The sequence below is a fragment of the Canis lupus genome, chromosome 1 (genome assembly GCF_048164855.1).
Source record: "Canis lupus baileyi chromosome 1, mCanLup2.hap1, whole genome shotgun sequence".
In the NCBI taxonomy this organism is placed as follows: domain Eukaryota; kingdom Metazoa; phylum Chordata; class Mammalia; order Carnivora; family Canidae; genus Canis; species Canis lupus.
The window spans coordinates 115,852,523-115,876,759 of record NC_132838.1 but is presented as its reverse complement, the minus strand read 5'-3'; the positions used below and the strand labels follow the sequence as shown (position 1 = coordinate 115,876,759).

At 37.9% G+C, this 24,237-nt stretch overlaps 1 protein-coding gene and 1 long non-coding RNA gene across 14 annotated transcripts in view; one reads left to right on the top strand and one right to left on the bottom strand.

Annotated features, from left to right (window-relative positions):
• Positions 1 to 11,703, bottom strand: part of ZNF570 (zinc finger protein 570) — a 131,602-nt gene extending 119,899 nt beyond the window's left edge. Inside the window, exons 1-2 of one of the 3 annotated variants that reach the window (XM_072841411.1) lie at positions 11,545 to 11,703; positions 7,718 to 7,929 (exon numbers count right to left, since the gene is read on the bottom strand). The gene's annotated coding sequence lies outside the window, so the exon portion shown is untranslated. The other 2 variants (XM_072841600.1, XM_072841818.1) reach the window with 2 other exon arrangements.
• A 22-nt stretch (positions 11,704 to 11,725) lies between these two features.
• Positions 11,726 to 24,237, top strand: part of LOC140602386 (uncharacterized) — a 28,866-nt gene continuing 16,354 nt past the window's right edge. For 2 of the 11 annotated variants that reach the window (XR_012005400.1, XR_012005376.1), the window contains exons 1-2: positions 11,726 to 11,839; positions 23,856 to 24,054. This is a non-coding gene — a long non-coding RNA (uncharacterized lncRNA). The other 9 variants (XR_012005424.1, XR_012005480.1, XR_012005412.1 and 6 more) reach the window with 9 other exon arrangements.

The following is a 24,237-nucleotide window of genomic DNA, read 5'->3' as shown; positions in this document are numbered from 1 at the left end:
CAACTTCAGATTGTAAGTGAGGAGATGGAAAACTATCTATCATGCTAAAGAACATCAAAAGAAAGCCAGAGTAGTCATATTCATATCAGACAAACTATATTTCTTAAGATTTTATTTATTTATTCATGAGAGACACAGAAAAAGAGAGAAGCAGATACCCAGGCCAGAGGGAGAAGCAGGCTCCATGCAGGGAGCACAATGTGGGACTCGATCCCGGAACCCTGGGATCACGCCCTGAGCCAAAGGCAGACACTCAACTGCTGAGCCACCTAGGCATCCCAACAAACTATATTTTAAAACAAAGACTATAATAAGAGATGAAGAGCATTATATCATAACTAAGTGGTCTATCCATCCAAGGAGATCTAACTATTGTAAATATTTATGTCCCCAACTTGGGAGCACCTACCTATATAAATCAACAAATATAAAGAAACTCATGGATAATAATACAATAATAGTAGGGGACTTTAACATCCAACTTACAGCAGTAGACAGATATCTTAGCAGAAAATCAACAAGGAAACTGGCTGTGAATGACAAACTGGACAAGATGGACTTAACAGATATATTCAGAACATTTTATCCTAAAGCAGTAGAATACACATTCTTCTTGAGTGCACTCAGAACACAGGAACATTCTTCAGAATAGATCACATACTGGGTCACAAATCAGCTGCCAACAAGTACAAAAAAAAAAAATCAAGATCATACCATGCATATTCTCAGGCCACAATGCTATGAAACTTGGAAGTCAACCACAAGAAAAAATTTGGAAAGACCACAAATACCTGGAGGTTAAAGAACATCTACTGAAGAATCAATTGATTAACCAGGAAATTAAAGAAGAAATTAAAAAGTACATGGAAGCAAATAAAAATGAATACATGACAGTCCAAAACCTTTGGGCTGCAAAGGCAGTCCTAAGAGGGAAGTATATTGCAATCCAGGCCTACCTCAAGAAATGAGAAACGTCTCCAATACACAACCTAACCTTATACCTAAAGAAGCTAGAAAAGGAACAGCAAATAAAGCCTAAAGCCAGCAAAAGAAGGGAAATAATAAAGATTAGAGCAGAAGTAAATGACATAGAGAAAACATCAACACAAAAGCCAGAACACATCAACAAAACTAAGAGCTGGTTCTTCAAAAGAATTAATAAAATTGATAAACCCCTAGCCACACTTACAAAAAGAAAAGAGAAAGGACCCAAAGAGATAAAATCATGAATGAAAGAGAAGAGATCAAAAAAAAAAAAAAAATAAAATAAATAAATATAAATAAATAAAATAAACAAACAAATAAATAAATAAAGAGAAGAGATCAAAACCAACACTACAGAAATATGAACAATTATAAGAAAATACTATGAAAATCATATGCCAACAAACTGGGCAATCTGGAAAAAAATGGACACATTCTTAGAAACTTAAAAACTACAAAAACTGAAAAAGGAAGCAATAGAAAATTTGGACAGACTCATAACCAGCAAAGAAATTGAATCAGTAATCAAAAATCTCCCAACAAACAAAATTCTTAAGCCCAGGGGAATTCTACCAGACATTTAAAGAAGAGTTAATATCTATTCATATCTCAGGGATTCCCCCAATCCTACAATTTGTATGGAACTACAAAAGACTCTGAATGCCCAAAGCAATCCTGAAAAAGAAAAACAAAACTGGAGGCATCATAATTCTGGACTTCAGGCTATATTACAAAGTCATCAAGAGCATATGGTATTGGCACAAAAACAGACACCTAGATCAATGGTACAGAATAAAGAACCCAAAAATGGACCCAAAACTATCTGGTCAACTAATCTTCAACAAAGCAGGAAAGAATATCCAATGGAAAAAAAACTCTCTTCAACAAATGGTGTTGGGAAAACTAGAAAGCAACATGCAAAAGAATGAAACTGGACCACTTTCTTATGCAATACACAAAAATAAATTAAAAATGGATGAAAGACGTAAAATGTGAGACAGGAAACCATCAAAATCCTAGAGAACATAGGCAGCAACCTCTTTGACCTTGGCCATAGCAACTTCTTACTAGATACATCACTGGAGGCAAGAGAAACAAAAACAAAAGTGAACTTTGGGACTTCATTAAAACTTCTGCAAAGCAAAGCAAACAATTAACAAAACTAAAAAAAAAAAAAGCCCATAGAATGGGAGAAAACATTTGCAAATGACATATCTGATAAAGGGTTAGTATCTAAAATCTATGAAGAACTTATCAAACTCAATACCCAAAAAACAAATAATCCAGTTAAGAAATGGGCAAAAGACATGAATTAACATTTTTCCAAAAAAGACAGGTGGATGGCTAACAGACACATGAAAAGATGCTCAATATCACTCATCATCAGGGAAATACAAATCAAAACCATGACGAGATACTACTTCAAACCTGTCAGAATGGCTAAAATTAACAACACAAACAACAGGTGTTGGCAAAGATGTGGAGAAAGGAGAAACTTCTTACCTTCCTGGTGGGAATGTAAACTAGTACAATCACTCTGGAAAACAGTATGGAAGTTCCTCAAAAAGTTAAAAATAGAACTACCCTACAATCTAGCAATTGCACTATGAGGTATTTACCGAAAGGATACAGAAATACAGATTTGAAGAGGTACATGCACCCCAAAGTTTATAGCAGCACTATCAACAATAGCCAAACTATGGTGAGACCCTAAATGTCCATTGACTGATGAATGGATAAAGAAGATGTGGTTTATATATAGAATGGAATATTACTCAACCATCAAAAAGAATGAAATCTTGCCATCTGCAATGATGTGGATGGAGCTAGATGAGTTATGCTAAGTGAAATAAGTCAGTCAGACAGATAAATACTGTATGATATCATTCATGTGGAATTTAAGAAACAAAACAGATGAACATATGGGAAGAGAGGAAAAAAGGAGAGAGGGTAACAAGTCATAAGAGACTCTTAACAATAGAGAACAAACTGAGCATTGCTGGAAGGGAGGTGGGCAGGGGAGAGGCTAAATGGATAATAGGTATTAAAGAGGGCAGTTGTGATGAGCACTGGGTATTATACATAAGTGATGAATCACTAAATTCTACTTCTAAAACCAACATTAGGCTATATGTTAACTAACTAGAATTTAAGTAAAAACTTTTTTAAAAGATGCAATTGATGTGTATACACACACATACACATACACAGTGGAATATTACTCATCCATATAAAAGAATGAAATCTTGCCATTTGCAACAATATGGATGGAGCTAGAGTATCATGCTAAGTGAAATATGTCAGTCAGAGAAAAACAAATACCATATGATTTCACACATATGTGGAATTTAAGAAATAAAACAAATGAGCAAAGAGGAAAAAAAAAAAGAGAAGCAAACCAAGAAACAGACTCTTAACTACAGAGAACTGATGGTTACCAGAATGGAGGTGGGTGGTGGGATAGGTGAAATAGGTGATGGGGATTAAGGCATGTACTTGTTTTGGTGAGCATCAGATGTTGTAAGTGTTAAATCACTAAACTATACACCTGAAACTAATATTACACTATATGTTAACAAATTAGAATTTAAATAAAAACTTTAAAAAAAAGATGTGGCATATATACACAATGGAATGTTACTCAGCCATAAAAAAAGAACGATGTCTTGCCATTTGCAATAACATGGATAGACTTGACAACATCATGTTAAATAAGTCAGAGAAAGAAAGATAAATTCCATATAATTTCACTGATATGTGGAATCTAAAAAACAAAACCAACAAAAAAACAGAAGCAGACTTATAAATAAATACAGAGAATAAAATGGTGGTTGCCAGAAGGGAAAGAGGGAGTGGACAGGCAAAATAGATAAAGGAGATTAAGAGGTACAAACTTCCAGTTATAAAATAATAAGTCACAGAAATGAAAAGTACAGCACAGAGAATATAGTCAGTAACATTATAATAACTTTGTATGGTATGGACAGATGGTAACCAATTATTGTGGTATTTCATAATGTATATTATTGTCAAATCACTATGTTGTACACCTGCCAACTATATATGATATATGTCAACTACACTTCAATTAAAAATAAAAAAGCACACAGTGCTAATTTCAAAGGGGAAAGTTATATTATTCACATTGTCAAGAAGCAATGGGAATTTAATAAAGAATTTAAAGGAGAGAAAATGAGTGGGAAAAATTAGAGAGGGTGACAAAACATGAAAGACTCCTAACTCTGGGAAATGAACAAGGTGTAGTGGAAGGGGAGGTGGGGAGGGGATGAGGTGACTGGATGACAGGCACTGAGGGGGGCACTTGACGGGATGAGCACTGAGTGTTACACTGTATGTTGGCAAATCAAACTCCAATAATATATATATTATATACATATATTATAAACTCCAATAATATATATATACTCCAAACTCCAATAATATATATATTTTTTAAAAAATAAAAATAAAAAAACTTTCCAAAAAAATGAAAAATTAAAAAAAAAAGGAATTTTCATGAAATAAAATTTTAAGGCTGTTTCCTGTAATATTTATAAACTTTTTCATCTGTCTTTCACACAACACAAATATATACACAGTAAAACAAACTAAACAAGCACTTATTTTATAGCTATTGAGATTCACCTATTCAAAGACATGTTTTTCATATTCAAAGATATCTGAAATTAGGATTCATTTACAGCCAGTGGTGTGTTGTAGTTTAAGTAGCAGTGTTTTTTCTTCATGATTTTTCTTTTTCAGAGGTACAGAAAATAAATGGTTCATCACACTGTCAATGGCATCTTAGCTTCAATGAAATATTATATTAGTAATCAGCAGTAATATTACTATATGCAAGAGTTTATACTGGCAAGAAGCTAATAATCTAAATAGGGAGACAGGATGTATGCATAAAAACTTAGATGAATAAAAATAAAAAATGTTTCAAAAGTTTAAAATGTCTATTATGCAATATTCTTATGTAAATTTAAAGTGAAAGCAACAAAAACCAAGACCGTTTGTGTTTTATTTTTTACATGGAGACACTTAAACTTAAGAATAATGTAAACTTGGGGATCCATGGGTGGCTTAGCGGTTTGGCGCCTGCCTTTGGCCCAGGGGCCCATCTTGGAGTCCCGGGATTGAGTTCCGTATCAGGCTCCCGGCATGGAGCCTGCTTCTCCCTCTGCCTATGTCTCTGCCTCTCTCTCTCTCTCTCTCTCTGTGTCTATCATAAATAAATAAATCTTTAAAAAAAAGAAAGAATAATGTAAACTTGAAGGGTTTATAGATAGGGATAACAAGGGAATCTGCACTTGAGGTTTTTTTTTTTTTTTTTTTTGCACTTGAGTTTTAAAAAAAGTTAAATCTCTGTATTTTTTGAGATTTTATTTCTTTGAGAAGGAGAGAATGCTTAAACCCATGAGCTGGGGGAGAAGTGAGGGTGGTGGGGATGGGGAATCTCAGGCAGACTTCCCGCTGAGCCGAACATGGGCTTGATCCAACGACCCTGAGACCATGACCTAAGCCAAAACCAAGAGTGGGATGCTTAACGGAGTAAGCCACCCAGGCCCCCCACATCTCTGTATTTTTAAATATGTTACAAAAAGCATGTATAATCTCAAAGAAATTATTTTAAAGGGGAAAAGTCATTACAATAAATATTTTTAATGCAGTAGAAGGCTTTGAGAGAGAGACCTATCTCTGGGGAGGGCATGAAGACTTCTCTAAGTAAATATAGACAAATTAAATAAATCCCATGTGAATTGGGAGTAGAGTAACATATTTTTATTTTAGGTAAAAAGAAACGCAAATAGTTTGTCAGAAAAGTGGCAGAATGAATGGGGATTGTGTAGAACAAGAATATCACATGAAGTCTAGAGAGATATGCTTAGATAATCAGCAGCCAGATGATGAAGTAGTTGGTGTGGAAAACACAGCAAAGTTCAGGCATCATCCAGTAAGCAATGGGAAATGATGACAGATTATGCAGGACAGTGACTACTACAGACAGATTTTGGTACTATGAACTGGGAGTGCTTCTGTAACAAATACCTAAAACTGGGTGATGGGCAGAAGTTGGAAGAATTTTGAGATGCATGTTAGAAAAAGCCTAGATTGCATTAAGGAGACTATTGGTAGGTAGAAAGGTACATATTAAAGGTGATTCTGGTGAGCTCTCAGATGGAAATTATGAACATGCTCTAGGAAACTGGATGAAAGGTGATCCTTATTATAAAGTGACAAATAGTTGAATTAGTGCTCTGTGGTAGAACTTGGATATTTAGCTAAGGAGATTTCCAAGCTAAGTGTTGAAGGTACAGCCTGGTTTCTTACTGCTTATTGTAAAATGCAAGAAAAAAAAAGAGAGATAAATTGAAATTGTTAAGCAAAAAGGAATAGAACTTGAAGATCTGGAAAATTCCCAGCCTATCCATATTGCCAAAAAGTGAGAAAGTATGTTCTAGAGAGAACACCAAGAGTGTGTAGCTCAACAATCACTCCATAAAGAGATTACCAATGGCTTTAATCCAGCTTCTCAGTTGAAGTCAGGACTAGAGATGGGATTATACCAGTGGAAGCACTGCCAGTTGGGCCTAAATGGGACAGAGAAAATGGAATGGAATGAAGGAAATATGTTGGACTTCTGAGATTCTATAGGACAAGGCAATAGAGCTCTCTGGCTTTGAACATGCACTACCCTTAAAGAAAAGAGAATGAGGTTCCAGTTCAGGATGGTAACATCTTTGAAAGAAACTCAAAATATAGCTAAGCAATTCCCACACATTGGGTGAAAAAGAAAGAACCTACATTGGAGTGGGTAGGAGAGTCTGAGACACAATCTCACCATACACCTCATGCCCGGCACAACAACCAAAATAAGGAAGGAACCCATAACTCCAAGCTTCTTCCTGAGGAGCAAAGGATTTTAACTTCATACCTGGTATCCCAAATTTTAAGACCTGCGCCTAAGAAACAAGCCCCCAAAAGTTTTGAAAGCCAACAGGCCTTTCATCCATGAGACTCATGAGGCTGTAAGAGAAACAATTCTTCAAGGGCTTGGAAAGATGTACTATTTACCTTCACAGAGCCCAGCAGATGACTGAAATGCACCCTATCTTTCTGTGAAAGAAAACAGTTTGCTTTTTTTCTGTGAAAGAAAACTGAAAGCTTTAGCCTATGGGGCAGGTATTTTACACATGTTTAGAGGCCTACCAGTTACTCTCCAAATGTCAGTGAGGACTTTTGCTAAACTAGACCTCAACAGATCTTTCTTATCGCCCCTTCTTGTGGCATTGACAATGACTGGCACATTCCCACCACCAGGCCAGAAAAATCCTAACAGCAACTGGAATGCCTAGAAGAGCACACCTCACACGTCCCTTTCCATGCCCATGATCACTTACCAACCCCTACCCATGATCACCATCTGCTCTCTTGCACATATCCTCCCAACCTCTCCTTATAAAAATCTAGATGTCAGTATTGCAGGCAGAGAGGTTGGGCTAATGCTTGAGCCTGCCACCTCCCCCAGCTGCTGGCACCCAGAATAAATTTCTCTTTTCCAAACCCTCATCTCTTGAGTTACTGGCTTCTCTTGCAATGACTCTATCCAAGTTTGTTCAGCAACAGTGCTGGCAAACACAGCAAGGAGCTATGCTTTCAATTTATCCATCCTCTTGGGGATTCCCCAGAATGGAGCAGTTGGCTGAGGCAGTGAACCAAGACTTACCATTTATTTCCTGAATTAGTAGCTGTGATAGATTGTTCAGTAACACCAAGACTGTAGAGCCCAGCAGGTACCATCTTCATCTGTTCCCTCTGCTTTCATCAGGGTATCTGCTATCTCCTGGAAAGGAGCTTGGGCACACCTTTTGTGGGTGCCACCAGAGAACACCGGCACTCTGGTGGCCAGTAGGGCTTGCATCGAGGAATCCCACAGAACTGTAACAAATAGAGAAAGACATCTTAAGGAGCTATTCCCTCTCCAGGGCACATCCTTCGGCCCAGGGTGTGATCCTGGAGACCCAGGATTGAGACCCATGTTGGGCTCCCTGAATGGAGCCTGCTTCTCCCTCTGCTTATGTCTCTGCCTCTCTCTCTGTATCTCTCATGAATAGATAAATAAAATCTTAAAAAAAAAAAAAAAAAAAAACTTGGTAGGTTAATGAATAAACTGCTACATCCAGACAACAGAATATCATTCAGCACTAAAAAGAAATGTACTGTCAAGCCATGAAAAGACATGCAGGAAACTTAAATGCACATTTACTAAGTGATCCTTAAAAGGCTACATACAGTATGATTCCAACCATATGACATTGTGGAAAAAACAAAACTATGGAGACAGTAGAAAGATCAGTGATTGCCAGGGGTTAGGGGTGGGGGAGGAGGGAAGAATAGGTGGAGCATAGAGGATATTTTTAGGGAAGTGAAAATACTCTGTATGATACTATAATAATGGATACATGTCTATACACTTGTCTAAACAAGTGTACAACACAGAGTGAACTCTAATGTAAACTATGGATTTTGAGTATATGATATAGCAATGCAGGTTCATCAACTATGTATCACTCTGGTGGGTGATGTTGATAAGAAGGGAAGCTGTGCATGTGTGGGGCAGGGAGAATATATGAAATCTCTGGACCTTCCTCTTAATTTTGCTATGTACCTAAAACTGTTCTAAAATATAAAATCATTTTTAATGCATCTATGATTTTAAAAATGTTTTATTGTGAACGTTTTCAAACATACAAAGGAAAGCAACGAACAAGCACATAATCATCACCTATATTTAATGACTGTTCATATTTAATGAGTACTATATGTGATTTATGTATATTCCTGAACTACTTTAAATTAGATATGATGGCATTTCAGCTCTAAATAGTTTGGGTTACCTCTCTAAGGAATGGTACCTAACAAAATGGCACCACACCTAATGTTGCTCGCTCTGCAGCAACACGATCAGGGTCCTGAGGGAAAGGGGATGGGGAAATAAAAGTAAAGAAATGAGGACAGAAGGGACACAGTGGATTATGTCCAAGCAGTGTCAGCTTTATTCAGGGTTCTACAACATTATATAGCATAAGCAAAACAAAGATAAGGAAGTATCTATTCTTAGCATGTTTGTGAAACCCTCCCAGCTTCCCCTTTATCAGCATGCAAGACAGACCCACTGGCGCCAGAAGACCTTGGTTAATAGATAAGCTTGTTGCTCCAGATGTATATACTTCAAAGGAACATTATTATATATGGTTAACAGACCAGCAAGAACAGCACAGACCCCTATTTAAATTTATGACCAGGCCAGAATAGATTTATCTATTGTGTTACGTTGGCAATCACATAAAAGCGAGTTCTGAAAACCATTGCTCAAGCCCTTTCTCAAGCATCAACCAACTATTTACCCTTTGGGCTCCCAAGCCCTTTGAGTGAATGAGGGACGCAAGTCCGAGCCTGGTTTGGTTTAATTACTCTATCTAGTCCGTGGCTGGCCACCCACAACCTAAGAAAATTAACAATAAGTCCTTAACATTATCAAATATCCAGTCTATATTCAACTGTAAGTAATTGTGAACAATTAAATATGATTTATGGCTGTACCAAGGTCTATGGTATATACAAACCATGAATTACTTAGTTATGTATTCATTATAGGATACCAATTTAGGGCAAGATTATTTCAAACACCCTTGCCAGTTCTTAACAGCATCATCTAGGAGTTTTTAACACTTTTGGGGGTTTGATATTGTTTCTTCCCAAAATCACATGTTGAAATCTAATACCCAATATGACAGTATTTGGAGGTGGAGCCTCTGCAAGACAATTAGGCCATGAGTGTAGAGCCCTCATGAATGTGACTGGTGCTTTTATAAGACAACAAAGGGACCAGAGCACTCTCTTTGGGTCACGTGAGGATACAAGAAGCTGCCAGTCTGCAGCCTAGAAAAGGGTCCTTACCAGAACCCAAACATGCTAGCATCCTGAATCTGGCTTCCAGACCCCAGAACTGTATGAAACAATGTTTGTTGCAAAGTGTATGGCATTTTGTTATAGCATACTGAGCTAAGACAGGAGTTATATATCTCTTTAGGGACCTAAGCCAAATTTCGGACCTGTTCCCTAGAGAAATACAGCTAGGCCCCAATATACAACACTGTACATACAACTCACTGAGCATACATTGAGGGCTCAGGGACCTCCAGGAACTTGTCCAGGGAGTCCCCAAACTTCAGGTTAAGAAGATCAGCTCCTTACTTGTGGGCCACACCACACCCTGATGAACAGAGCTGGGAAGGCTGACCCAGAGTTGCACATACATCTTCATTACCTGAACTGTTTCAACTTTAAACTGGACCCTAAAATAAAATAAAATAAAATAAAATAAAATAAAATAAAATATAAATAAAATAATAATAAAATAAAATAAAATAAATAAAATAAACTGGACCCTTTAGAAATAACAATGAACCTTGTGCTTCATCTCCCATCAACTCCCTGCCCAAACTCCTACCTTGTTGACCGACATCTCTGTGCTAAAGGCTTCAATCACAAACCTTTTAAATTCCTCCTAAAGCAGGCGCCTCCTGTGAGGTATCAGGACTATCTCCCATCTGGCCTTAAAAACTGCTGCCTATGCTATAGGCAATATTAGTGTATTTCATCACATTGAATATAACATTGGTTGAAAAAAAAAGGCATCTCAATTTCAGAAATGTTAAAATGCAAAGAGAATGTGTTGGTCTTAGAGCCTTACAGATTGATAAAATGGTTGGTAAACAGCTCCAACACCAATCACCCTCCAAACTGAACTACTCAAATCCCTCTCCCCATTTCCCTCAATTTTGAAATTAACGGTTAATATCAGATCTACTAGGTGGCTTCCAAGGCCTTGCTTCTTTCCTGACCTATGTCCTTCTGGCTGGTAGTGCCTATGCCTCATAGGCTGATCAATATTCCAGATGACACCACAAGTTGCAAAGCTTTCCAATTTCCTCCGGGGCATGCATTTCTGCACCATTGGAGCTGTGCAGACCACTGAGTTCTTGGGATGTGTGGAATAATTTCCTGAGTAAATACATGAGGAGTGGGGAGGGGAGAGATGAAAAGAGCGGTAAGTGGGCTATTTGAAAGCATATCTTTAGCCCTCTCAACCCCTGCAATAGGAAGAAGGGAAGAATTGCCCAGAGACGCCTGTTAGGATAGCGAACTTTAGGCAAAATATTGAGCATAAGTCATGAAAAACAAGATGGCGTTTTAGGAAAGAAGGAAGACAATTCTTCTGGGCCATGACTTTAAGGCTTAAATGGCGCAAACTTCTTTCCTCAGGCTCTTCTGGTGAGGGGTAGAGTTTTATAGGTCTGGAGAAAGACAAAGGAGACAGAAGACTTGCAGCTTCCGAACACACCTGATTTGAAACTCAGTCTTGCTTCCTTCTCTGTTCATCATACACAAGATTCTTCAGCCCCAAATGCTGGGGTTGAGTCCCTCAGAAAACCAAAGAGCCTAACTAACATCACTGTCAAAACGGCTACATTTTCCCACAGAACTTGCCTTAGGCTCTGGGAGACTGAGTTCACAACTTTCCTGAACCGGGGTGTGGGGGCGCACTGTGCCCCGCCACCTAGGGCGCCGCGGAGAGAGGCAGCACCGACCGCCCTCGCGGGAATCCCAGAGAAACACGCATCCTCTTCCCACCCTAAGGGAGACGACGCACGGACGCTGCCGCGCGCGTCACAGACCCAATCCGGCCCTGGTGGACTCTGGGAAATGTAGTTTGGGGGAAGGGGAAGATTGGAAACGTACGGCGCGAAGGACCCTGGGGCTCCTAGTTCAGGAGGAGAAGCAGGTGCTCCAAGTGTTCTAACTCGCGCGGGTGGTGGGCAGGGAGAGCCCCAGAGCCAAATCCCTCTGCTTCCGGCTCCAACCTGCCGAGCTAGGGCTGGGACCTCAAACCGGGTCTTTGCACAAGAGAAAGAGGACGACAGGCAGAGAGGGAAGAGATGAGGGGCACCGAAGTCAGAGGTGGAAAGAAACCAGCCCCAAAAGGGTGGAAGAGGAACAGATCTATGGACCCCTGCCCACCAGCGCAGCCCAGAGGTGCTGTTGTCAGGAAGCCCGGGGGGAGAGGGGGAGGGGGGGGGAGGAGCCTCCTCTTGGGAGAGGGGCGCTCTAGTGATTGTCGTTCAAAGGTACTACTAGTAAGCCGAGGAGCCTGCGGTTCACATTAATTTTGGAAGCCCCTTGCCTTATAACCTAGCCCAGAGACACGGAGATAACCTTTGAGAGGCTCAGTTTTCCTGGTTCATCTCTGACCAGACAGAGTAGGAAAAAGATCCGTGAGAGCTGCGGAAACAATGAAAAGTGTCTGTCTTGGGAGAGCCAGAACCCCGGTCTCCCAGCTAGAAAAGGAACCGTTAAGGAAACACACTATGCCAGGGCAACCCGTGATGCAGGTACAGTCTTTTATGGGTGCTGGGCTCCTGGGGGGTTGTGAACGGGGGCATCCTGGAGACTTCCACCACTGAGGTTGACCAAGCTTTACCCCAGGTGTCACCTAAAGCAAGGCACCTTCCTATGGCCAACACCCACCATATGCCCAATTTTTCTGAAAGAATCCGAATAAGCTACATACCTGGATGGGTAGGAGAGAAAGGATATCCCCTTTGGTTACACTGAAGAGGAGCTAGCTAGCAAAAAGGACAAAGAAGAAATGGTCCAAGTCATGGCAATTCCCAACCTTCATCATGGCACAAACAGAAAATGGTAATATTTGTATGGCACAATGGGGTCATATAAGTTAGGGTGTAGATTAAGCTGATTAATAATAAAGATCCCCAAACACAGTGATCTAAATATCATATATTTATTTCTCCCTCATGTGAGAGTATATATAGGTAGGAGCAGTCCAAGACTGGTGGAATAGCTCTGCTTTCCTGAACAAGCAATTTCCATCTTTGGGGCAAAAGAGGATGTTATAGTTCTCAATATCTCCAACCCTGTAGGTCAGAAAAAGCAAGCACAGAAATAACAATCACTCCCTTTTGTTTACATCTCATTGGTCAAGTAAATTGGACTTGATAAAAATTAATTACTTTGTGCATTAAAGGACATTATCAAGAAAATGAAAAGATAACCTATAGAATGGCAGAAAATCTTTGCAAATTTCGTATACAATACAGTCTAGTATCTAATATATATAAAGAACTCTTTAAGACTCAACAACAAAAAGATAAACAGCCCAGTCAATTTGGGCAAGGACTTGAATAGCCATTTCTCCAAAACAGATAGTCAAATGGCCAACAAATATAGGAAAAGATTCATTAGTCATTAAGGAAATGCAAATCAAAACCACATGAGGTACCACTTCACATCTATTAGGATGGCTTAATTTAAAAAAGGAAAAAACTAAAAATTTTTAAAAAGGAAAGTAAGCATTATTGAGAGTGTGGAGAAGCTGGAAACCTTACACAGTATTGCTGGGAATCTAAAATGCTTCAGCTACTGTAGAAAACAGTTAGCAATTCCTCAAAAAGTTAAGAACAAAATAACCATATGACTCAATGATTCTCCTAGGCATATGGCCCAAAGAACTGAAAGAGGGACAGGTACATGCATGTTCATAGCAGCACTACTATGCTACTTAAAGTAGCCTAAAGGTGTAACTATCCCAAATCTCCACCAACATATTAACAGATAAACAAAATGTGGTATTTACATACAGGGGAATATTATTCAACCAGAAAAAGGAATGAAGTACAAATAATGCTTACACGAGTGAACCATTATGCTAAAGAAACCAAATACAAAAGATCATATATGGTTCCATCTATATAGAATATCCAAAATAGATAAATCGATAGAGATAGAACGCAGTTTAGTGGTTGACAGGGTATGAGGAGAGAAGAGAATGGGGAGAAACTGCTGAATGGGTAAGGAATTTTACTTTGGAATGATAGAAATGTTTTGGGTCTAGAGAGAAATGGTGGTTGCACAACATTGTAAATGTACTAAATGCTACCAAATGTCCACTTAAAAATGGCTAATTTCATATTATGTGAATTTTGCCTCAGTAAATTATTCTTAAAATGTGAATGTTCTAAACACCCCAATTAAACAGCAGAGAGTTTCAGACTGAATTTTAAAAACAATTTTTAAAAACTATATGCTGCCAATGAAAAACCTAGTAAATAGACACAGTGATGCCTGGTTGGCTTAGTCAGTAGAGCATGTGACTCTTGGTCTTGGGTTGTAAATTCAAGCACCATGTTGGGTGTAGAGCCTACTTGAAAAAAGAAACAAATGGAAAGACACAAATAAGTCTAAAGTAAAAAAGATGGGGAAAGATAATTAGTATTAACTAATTAAAAGAAAGCTAAAGTGGGTATATTAATATCAGACAAAATAGATTTGGGAGCAAAAATATTACCAGAGACAAAGTAGGTTGTTTTATAATGATAAAAGGATCAATTAAAAGTACATAACATCAACAAAAACAAATGAATAAACAAACAAAAAGCAGAATCAGACTCACAAATACAGAGAATTAATGGTTACCAGAGGAGAAGGGGGGAGAGGAAAAATAGGTGAAGGGGAGTGAGAAAGATACAGGCTTCCAGGTTGGAATGAATAAATCACAAGAATAAAAGACACAGCAGGGCAGCCCCGGTAGCCCAGAGGTTTAGTGCCACCTTCGGCCTGGGGTGTGATCCTGGGGACCTGGGATCAAGTGCCATGTCGGGCTCCCTGCATGGAGCCTGCCTCTCCCTCTGCCTGTGTCTCTGCCTGTCTCTCTCTCTCTCTGTGTCTATCATGAATAAATAAATTAAAATTTTAAAAATAGACACAGCATAAGGAATATAGTCAATGACACTGCAATGTATGGAGACAGATGGTAGCTACACTTGTGGTGAATGCAAAAACCTGTTGAATATAATGTATAAACCTGTTGACTCACTATGTTTATACACCCGAAACTAACGTAACATTATATGTCAACAATATCTCCTGGAAAAAAAAATGAAAACAACCAACCAACTAACCAAACACACACATACCACACACACAGAGAAAAAAAAAATTTTTTTAAAGAAGTATATTGGGGTGCCTGCCTGGATCAGTCAGTGAAGCATGCAACTCTTGATCTTGGAGTCATGAGTTTAAGCTCCATGTCAGGCCTAGAGCCTACTTTAAAAATTAAAAAAAGAAGTGTATTAGAAAGAACTGCCAGATGTTATCAAAATTTTGGTTTCTATTTAGATAATCCTGTAGAGTTTCTCTTTTAATTTCTGTTTACAAGCTCCCTATTATTATGAATCATATTGCTAAGTGTTGACAAATTCCAGATATTGATTGACCTAGGCTTGAATTTTTATAGTAAACCCTATTTGATCATAATAGAGAGGTGATAGATAGATAGATAGATAGATAGATAGATAGATAGATAGATAGATGATAGATAGATAGCAATGTAATTAAGAAAGAAAAAACAGTATGTAACAATCCCAAATATTTGCATTTCCTGCAAGAGCTTCAAGACACATAAAGTAAAAACTGCTAGAACTAAAAAAAAGAAATAGACAAATCCACAATTATACCTAGCAATGTCAAAACAATTAGAGATGGTAGACTTGACAAATTAATGCAACAGAATAGGAAATACATGAATGTACCCAAGTACATGTGGTAATTCAGTATATGCTAAAGGTAACATTTCAACTAAGTAGGAAAAGATGGATTATTTGTAAATGGTGCAAGAAATGGAATATAACATTGGGGCAAAAGTAGATTCTTACACAAAAAATTTTAATGTAAAAAAATGAAAACAAAAAAATGAAAAAGTAATAGGAGAAATCATCGGGACATTTAAAAATTATCTCAAGATGCAGAGGGCCTTTTTAACATGAATCAAAATTCAGAAGGCTTAAAAGAAAATACTCATAAATTGGATAACATAAAAATCATTTTGCATGGCAAAAGAGAACCCTAAACAAATCAAAAAAAAGTTGTGAAAAAAATTTGTGAATCATAAGGTGATTTCCTTAACATATAAGTAAAAAGTACATCCAATTGAATATTGAGCAAAAGATAGAGTTCACAGAAAAGAAACCCAAAGTCACTCACAATAAGAAAAAAGCAAATTAAAACTACTCTGGGTTATCATTTTCCACCTATCAGATTGATAAAGATCCACTAGATTGATAGCTTGACCTCAGTGACTTGAAATTTACACTCAAAAAGTTCAGAAAACAGGGATCCCTGGGTGGTGCAGTGGTTTGGCGCCTGCCTTTGGCCCAGGGCGCAATCCTGGAGACCCGGGATCGAATCCCACATCGGGCTCCCGGTGCATGGAGCCTGCTTCTCCCTCTGCCTGTGTCTCTGCCTCTCTCTCTCTCTCTCTGTGACTATCATAAATATATAAAAAAATATTTAAAAAAGAAAAGTTCAGAAAACATACTTTTTTAATATACCTTAACAGTTATAAAAATTGATTATATATGAGGCTATAAAGGAAGCTTCATTCAATTCTAGAGAAGCAATATAAATGTCTGACTATAATGTAATAGCATCAGAAACATATAACAAAAAGCCAAGACTTCTGAGTTAAGGAGAAACACCTAGGACTTGCCTATGGTTTTACCATGGCTTGCTTGTCCTGAATTGCAATTCTCTATTATTCCCAAATAAACCTAGTTTTGCTGTTAAAAAAGGAAAAAAAAAAACACACCTAAAGTTACAAGACATGGAAATGAATAACAATGAAACCACTAACTGGCAAAATTGTAGGACACAACTTACATATTAGAGGGAAACATGCAGCTTCGAATATATTTAAGAAAAACAAAAAACTAAATTGTCAACTCAAAATGTAGGGACAGAGCACACTCAAAGAATTAAATTATAAAGAATAAAACACAGAAATCATTACAGAATTAAGAGAGATAAAAGGATAGCAAAATCAAAAGACAGGTTTTAAAGATCAATGATCAATTAGCTATATAAACCTCTGTCAAGGCTGATAAAGTACAAAGATGCAAATAAGAAAATGAGTAAAACCAAATGAAGTTAGAATAATAAAAGAATCTTATGAATGACTATTTGCAATTTAACAACCTAGACAAATGAACATATTTCTTTAAAAACACCCCACAAAATTAGCATAAGAAACAGAAAATTTTAATAAAACCCAATAAGTTGAAATGGTATAGAAACATATCCTCAAGAAACAATGCCTAGGGATCCCTGGGTGGCGCAGCGGTTTGGCGCCTGCCTTTGGCCCAGGGCACGATCCTGGAGACCCGGGATCGAATCCCACGTCGGGCTCCCGGTGCATGGAGCCTGCTTCTCCCTCTGCCTGTGTCTCTGCCTCTCTCTCTCTCTGTGACTATCATAAATAAATAAAAATTAAAAAAAAAAAGAAACAATGCCTAAAGCCTAGATGGATTCACAAGTAAATTTTTTTTTAAGATTTTATTTATTTATTCATGAGACACACAGAGAGAGAGGCAGAGAGACATAGGAAGGGGGGGCAGAATCCCTGGGTGGCTCAGTGGTTTGGCACCTGAAACTAGAGAGCAGAGAGCCCGATGCCAGACTCGATCCCAGGATCATGCCCGGAGCCAAAGGCAGACGGTCCATTGCTGTGCCACCCAGGCATCCCCACAAGTAAATTTTAACCAAACTTTTATGAATTGATTGATGACAATTTGAGGAGACAAACAAGGTAAGAAAAAAAAAACTTGATAGAGTCCAAATGACTGAGAAGTATATGGAGATATGCTCTAACTCACTAGTAGTCTATAATAACAATACAAACCAAAAAAATCCAAGGAAGATAATATCAGGTGTTTACCAGCACATAGAAAGAGGTTCTGCTGGTGCGAATGTAAACAGATGCAGCCACTCTAGAAAGTAAACTGGTTGTACCTAGTAAAATTGTGCAAAAACACAAGTGCAATATTCCAGGGTAAGGTTTTTTTTTTAAGATTTTATTTATTTATTCATGAGAGAGAGAGAGAGAGAGGCAGAGACACAGGCAGAGGGAGAAGCAGGCTCCATGCAGGGAGCCCGATGTGGGACTCCAGGACTCCAGGATCACAACCTGGGCTGAAGCCAGGCACTAAACTGCTGAGCCACCCAGGCTGCCTTCCAGGGTAAGTTTTCTAATCTAGTTCTGGTCTGCAAGGGGATACATACTAGGATGCTCTTTGTGACAGCCAGGAGTTGTATCCATCATTTCAGACAAAAAAATAAATAATACATAGTAAATATATACTATTAATTACTATGCAAGTGTTAGAAGTGATGAATAACCTTAGGTGACTGCACAGAGGAACAAGATAGATCTAAAAACCATGTAGACTAAATAGATGTCAAAACAAAGCCAGGGTAGCATTACATATATCAAACAAAATGAACTTTAATACAATGACTAGGGATGCCTGGGTGGCTCAGGGGTTTAGCACCTGCCTTCGTCCCAGGGTGTGATCCTGAGGTCCGAGATCGAGTCCCACATTGAGCTCCCCGTGTGGAGCCTACTTTTCTCTTGCCTTTGTCTCTGCCTATCTCTCTCTGTCTCTCATGAATAAATAAATAAAATCTTTTAAAAATAAAAAAAGACTATATGTAACAAGAGAAAAGGACACTATGTAATCATAAAGGGGACAATCCAACAAGAAGATATAACAATTGTAAATATTTATGCACCTAACATGGGAGCACCCAAATACATAAAATAACAAACATAAGGGAAATAATTGATAGTGTAATACAATAATAGTAGAGGACTTTAACATCCCACTTACACTGAACAGATCATCCAAACAGAAAAATCAAAAAGGAAATAGTGGCTCTGAATGACACATGGGACCCGATGGAGTTAACAGATATATTCAGAACATCTCATCCTAAAACAGCAGAATACACATTCTTTTCTTTTTCTCTTAAAGATTTTATTTATTTGACACAGAGAGAACAGAATCAGGGGAGCAGTAAGCATAGGGATAGGTAGATGCAGGTCTCCTGCTGAGTGGGGAGCCTAACATGGGCCTCAGTCCTACGACTCTGGGATCATGACTGAGCTGAAGGCAGATGCTTAACCAACTGAGCCACCCAGACATCCCTACACATTCTTTTCACATGCACATAGAATATTCTCCAGAATAGATTATATGTTAGGCCACAAAACATTCTCAAAAAATTCAAAAACACTGAAGTCATACCATGTGTCTTTTCTGATCACATCGCTATGAAACTTGAAATCAACCACAAGAAAAAAATGTGGAAATAGCACAAATTCATGGAAGCTAAATAACATACTACTAAACAATAAATGAGTCAACCAAGAAGTCAAAAAATAAATCAAAAATTACATTGCAACAAATGAAAATGAAAATACAATGGTCCAAAACATTTCAGGTTCAGCAAAAGTGGTTCTAAGTTGAAGTTTATAGCAATATAGGTCTACCTCAAGAAGCAAGAAAAATCTCAAACAACCTAATCTTACACTAAAAGACCTAGAAAAGAAAAACAAACCCAACCCTAGCAGAAGGAAGAAAATAAAGATTAAAGCAGAAGTAAATGATATAGAAATTTAAAAAAACAATAGAATAGGGCAGCCTGGGTGGCTCAGCAGTTTGGCACTGGCTTCAGCTCAGGGTCTGATCCTGGAGACCCAGGATCGAGTCCCACGCTGGGCCCGCTGCATGGAGCCTGCTTCTTCCTCTGCCTGTGTCTCTGCCTCTCTCTCTCTCTCTGTCTCTCTCTCTCTCTCTGTCTCTCATGAATAAATAAATAAAATCTTAAAAAAAAATAGATCAATGAAACCAGGAGCTGGATCTTTGAAAAGATCAACAAAATTGATTAAACCTCTAGCCAGACTCATCAAGGGTGGGGGGAGGAAGGGATGAAAATAAACAAAATCACTAATGAAAGAGGAGAAATAACAACCAACCCTACAGAAAACACAAGCAACTTGTAAGAGAATATTATGAAAAATGATATGCCAACAAATTGGGCAACCTAGAAGAAATGGATAAAGTCCTAGAAACATCTAATGTACCAAAACTGAAGCAGGAAGAAGTTGAAATTTTTTTTAAGATTTTATTTATTTATTCATGAGAGACAGAGAGAAAGAGGCAGGGACACATGAAAATGTGAAAATGAAAATCCCACAGTAAACATCATACTCAATGGGGGGGAAATTTAGAGCTTTTCCCCTAAGGACAAGAACAAGACAAGATTATCCTCTCTCACCACTTTTATTCAACATAGTACTAGAAGTCCTAGCCATAGAAATCAGACAACAAAAAGGAATAAAAAGTACCCAAGCTGGTAAGGAAGAAGTCATTCACTATTTGCAGATAACAAGATATTACACATAGAAAACTCTAATAAATGTATCAAAAATAAACTACTAAAACTGATAAATGAATTTAGGAAAGTCACAGAATACAAAATCAATGTATAATTGATTTTGTAATCAATTTCCCAGTAATTTCTGGGGAACCCGGTGGCTCAGTTGGTTGAGCATCTGACTTTTCATTTCAGCTCAGGTAATGATCTCAGGGCCATGAGATCAAACCCTGCACCAGGCTCCACATTCAGCATAGAGTCTGCTTGAGTTTCTCTCCATCTGCCCTTCCCCTACTCATACTCTCTCTCTCAAATATGTAACCTTTTTTAAAAAAAAGAAATCTGTTGCATTTCTATACACTAATAACAAAGCAGCAGCAGGAGAAATTAAGTAAACAATTCCATTTACAATTACACCAAAAATAATAAAATATCTAGAAATAAACTTAACCAAAGAGGTTAAAGACCTGTACTCTGAAAACTATAAAACACTGATGAAAGAAATTCAAGATGACACAAAGAAATGGAAAGATATTCCATGCTCATGGATTGGAAGAACAAATATTGTTAAAATGTCTATACTACCCAAAGCAATCTACAGATTTAACACAATCCCTATCAAAATATTCACATTTTTCACAGAGCTAGAAGAAACAATCCTAAAATGTGTATAGAACCAAAAAAGACCCTGAACAGCCAAAGCAATCCTGAAAAAGAACAAAGCTAGACATACCACAATTCCAGACTCTGAGTTATATTACAAAGGTGTAGTACACCACAGTATGGTACTGTCATAAAAACAGATATATAGATCAACAGAATTGAATAGAAAACCCAGAAATAAACCCACAATTATATGGTCAATCTTCAACAATGGAGGCAAGAATATGCAATGGGGAAAGGTCTCTGCAACAAATGGTGTTAGGAAAACTGGACAGCTAATAGAAAAGAATGAAAATGGACCACCTTCTTACACCATACACAAAAATAAAACTCAAAATGGATTAAAGACCTAAATGCAAGACTTGAAACTGAAACAATAAAAATCCTATAAGAGAGCACAAGCAGCAATTTCCCTGACATCAGCCATAGCATGTTTCTAGATGTGTCTCCTGAAGCAAGGGAAATAAAAGCAAAGATAAACTATCGGGACTACATCAAAATAAAAAGCTTCTGCACAGGAAAAAAATCTACAAAACTGAAAAGCAATCAACTGAGTGGGAGAAGATAAGGAAAGCCTGGCTGCCTCAGTTGATAGAGTATGTGACTCTTGATCTCAGGGTTACGAGTTCAAGCCCCACATTGAGCATGGCACTACTTAAAGTTAAAAAACAAACTGGGAGGGATCCCTGGGTGGCGCAGTGGTTTGGCACCTGCCTTTGGCCCAGGGCGCGATCCTGGAGACCCGGGATCAAATCCCACGTCAGGCTCCCGGTGCATGGGGCCTGCTTCTCCCTCTGGCTGTGTCTCTGCCTCTCTCTCTCTCTCTCTCTCTCTCTGTGAGACTATCATAAATAAATAAAAATTGAAAAAAAAACAAACTGGGAGAAGATATTTGCAAATGACTATCCAATTAAGGATTAGTATCCAAAATATATAAAGAATTAATACAACTCAACACCCAAAAGACAAATAATATAATTAAAAATGGGCAGAAGACATGAACAGACATTTCTCCAAAGATATGCAGATGGCCAAAAGACACATGAAAAGATATTCAACACTACTCATCACCAGGGAAATGCATATCAAAACACCAATAAGGGACGGTTGGGTGGCTCAGTCGGTTAAGCATCTGCCTTCAGCTGAAGTCATGATCCTGGGACCCTGGGATCAAGCCCTGCTCAGTGGGGAGTCTACTTCTCCCTCTGCCCCTCTCCTCCAGTCATGCTCTCACACTCTCTCTCAAAAAAAATAAAATTTCTAAAAAGATTTTAGAAAACCACAAAAGACCAATGAGGTATCACCTCCCACCTGTCAAAATGGCTAAAATAAATAACACAAAAATAAGTGTAGGCAAGGATGTGGAGAAAAAGACGCCTTCATGCACTGTTGGTGGGAACATAAACTGGTACAGCCACTGGGAAAACAATGTGGAGATTCTCCAAAAAATTAAAAATAGAACTACCCTATGATCCAGTAATCACACTACTAGGTATTTACCCCCGAAATACAAAAACACTAATTCAGAGGGATACATGCACCCCTATGATTATTGCAGCACTATTTAAAATAGCCAAAATATGGAACCAGTCCAAGTGTCCATTGATAGATGAATGGATAAAAATGTGGTATTTTGGTATTTAGAATATTATTCAGCCATAAAATTAGTGAAATATTGCCATTTGCAAAAACACGAACAGAGCTAGGGAGTATAATGCTAACCGAAGTAAGTCAATCAGAGAGATAAATACTATATGGTTTCACTCCTAAGTAGAAATTAAGAAACAGAACAAATGAGCCAAGGAAAAAGAGAGAGAGACAAACCAAGAGCCAGACTCTTAACTATATAGAAGAAACTGATGATTACCAGAGGGGAGGTGGGGGATGGAGAATGGGTGAAATAGGTGATGGGTATTAAAGAGTATATTTAATCATGATGAGCACTGAGTAATGTATAGCATTGTTGAATCACTGTATTGAGCATCTGAAACTAATTAATACTGCATGTTAACTATACTGGAATTAAAGTGAAAAACCTTAAAACATACACACACGAATAAAAAGTGCTAAGTAGGAAAAATGGCACTTTTATAGCATAATATCACTGATATATATTTCAAACATACAACATATGACTGATTTTATGAGATATATATACATTAAAGGATGCATACCTGTGTGCATGCCTATGGGGAAGAACAGAAATTGGGAATTATTTGGTGAAAAATAAACTAATAAATGAGTGTTGGACTAAACAATGTTGATTACATACTATTAACTGAAGTCCAAAAATATAAATGGAGATTTAAAAAACCAAAAGCCAGGGGTGGCCCGGGTGACTCAGCGGTTTGGCGCTGCCTTCAGCCCAGGGCCTGATCCTGGAGACCCGGGATTGAGTCCCACATCGGGCTTCCTGCATGGAGCCTGCTTCTTCCTCTGCCTGTGTCTCTGCCTCTCTCTCTCTCTCTCTCTCTCTCTCTCTGCCTGTCTCTCATTAATAAATAAATAAAATCTAAATAAACAAAACCAAAAGCCATATCTTCTGATCTCTTTTGTAATAGAAGGCAGAGTCCTAACAGCCTCAAATGTCCAGACAGAGGAAGCTCTGAGACTCTGAAGCTGCAAATTCACAGGGGCTGAATTTACAATTCTGTCTTACATGAGCAGCTGGCTTTCGGGCAGGCAATTCATTTCCTGCTTGATTTCATGATTAAAAAATGCCACATTAGAAGTTATATATATTACATTCTGTTAAGTAATCCTTATGAAAACAAAAAGGCTGGAATTACTACTTCAGCTTTATAGTTTTATAGATAACTAAGCTTGAAAGAAGTATAATCACTTTTCAGTTTCTCCTAAGGGTTGACATCCATATGAAGGTCTAATTCCAACACCTCTACTTGTGCCAATAATCAAAATAACAGATACTTTCACTACTCTTTCTGGAAGACTATGTGATGAATTACCATGCAAATGCCTTTAAGAAAGCTGACAAGGAAGATGAGTCATTTCCATGTCTCTAAAGTATCCTCACCTCATGACTTCAAGGTATCTGCTTTTCTCTACCACATTAAGACATATCATTGTCTCTCTGTCTTGAGCTTTGTGGACAAAGTAGAAAATCTTAGTAGGGTACAGCAAATTAATATGATAATTAAGAACTCAAAATCAATGTGAAATCATAATGAAAAAAGGAAACATTTTTTCAAGGTGTCTCTAAAAGGAGCCCAA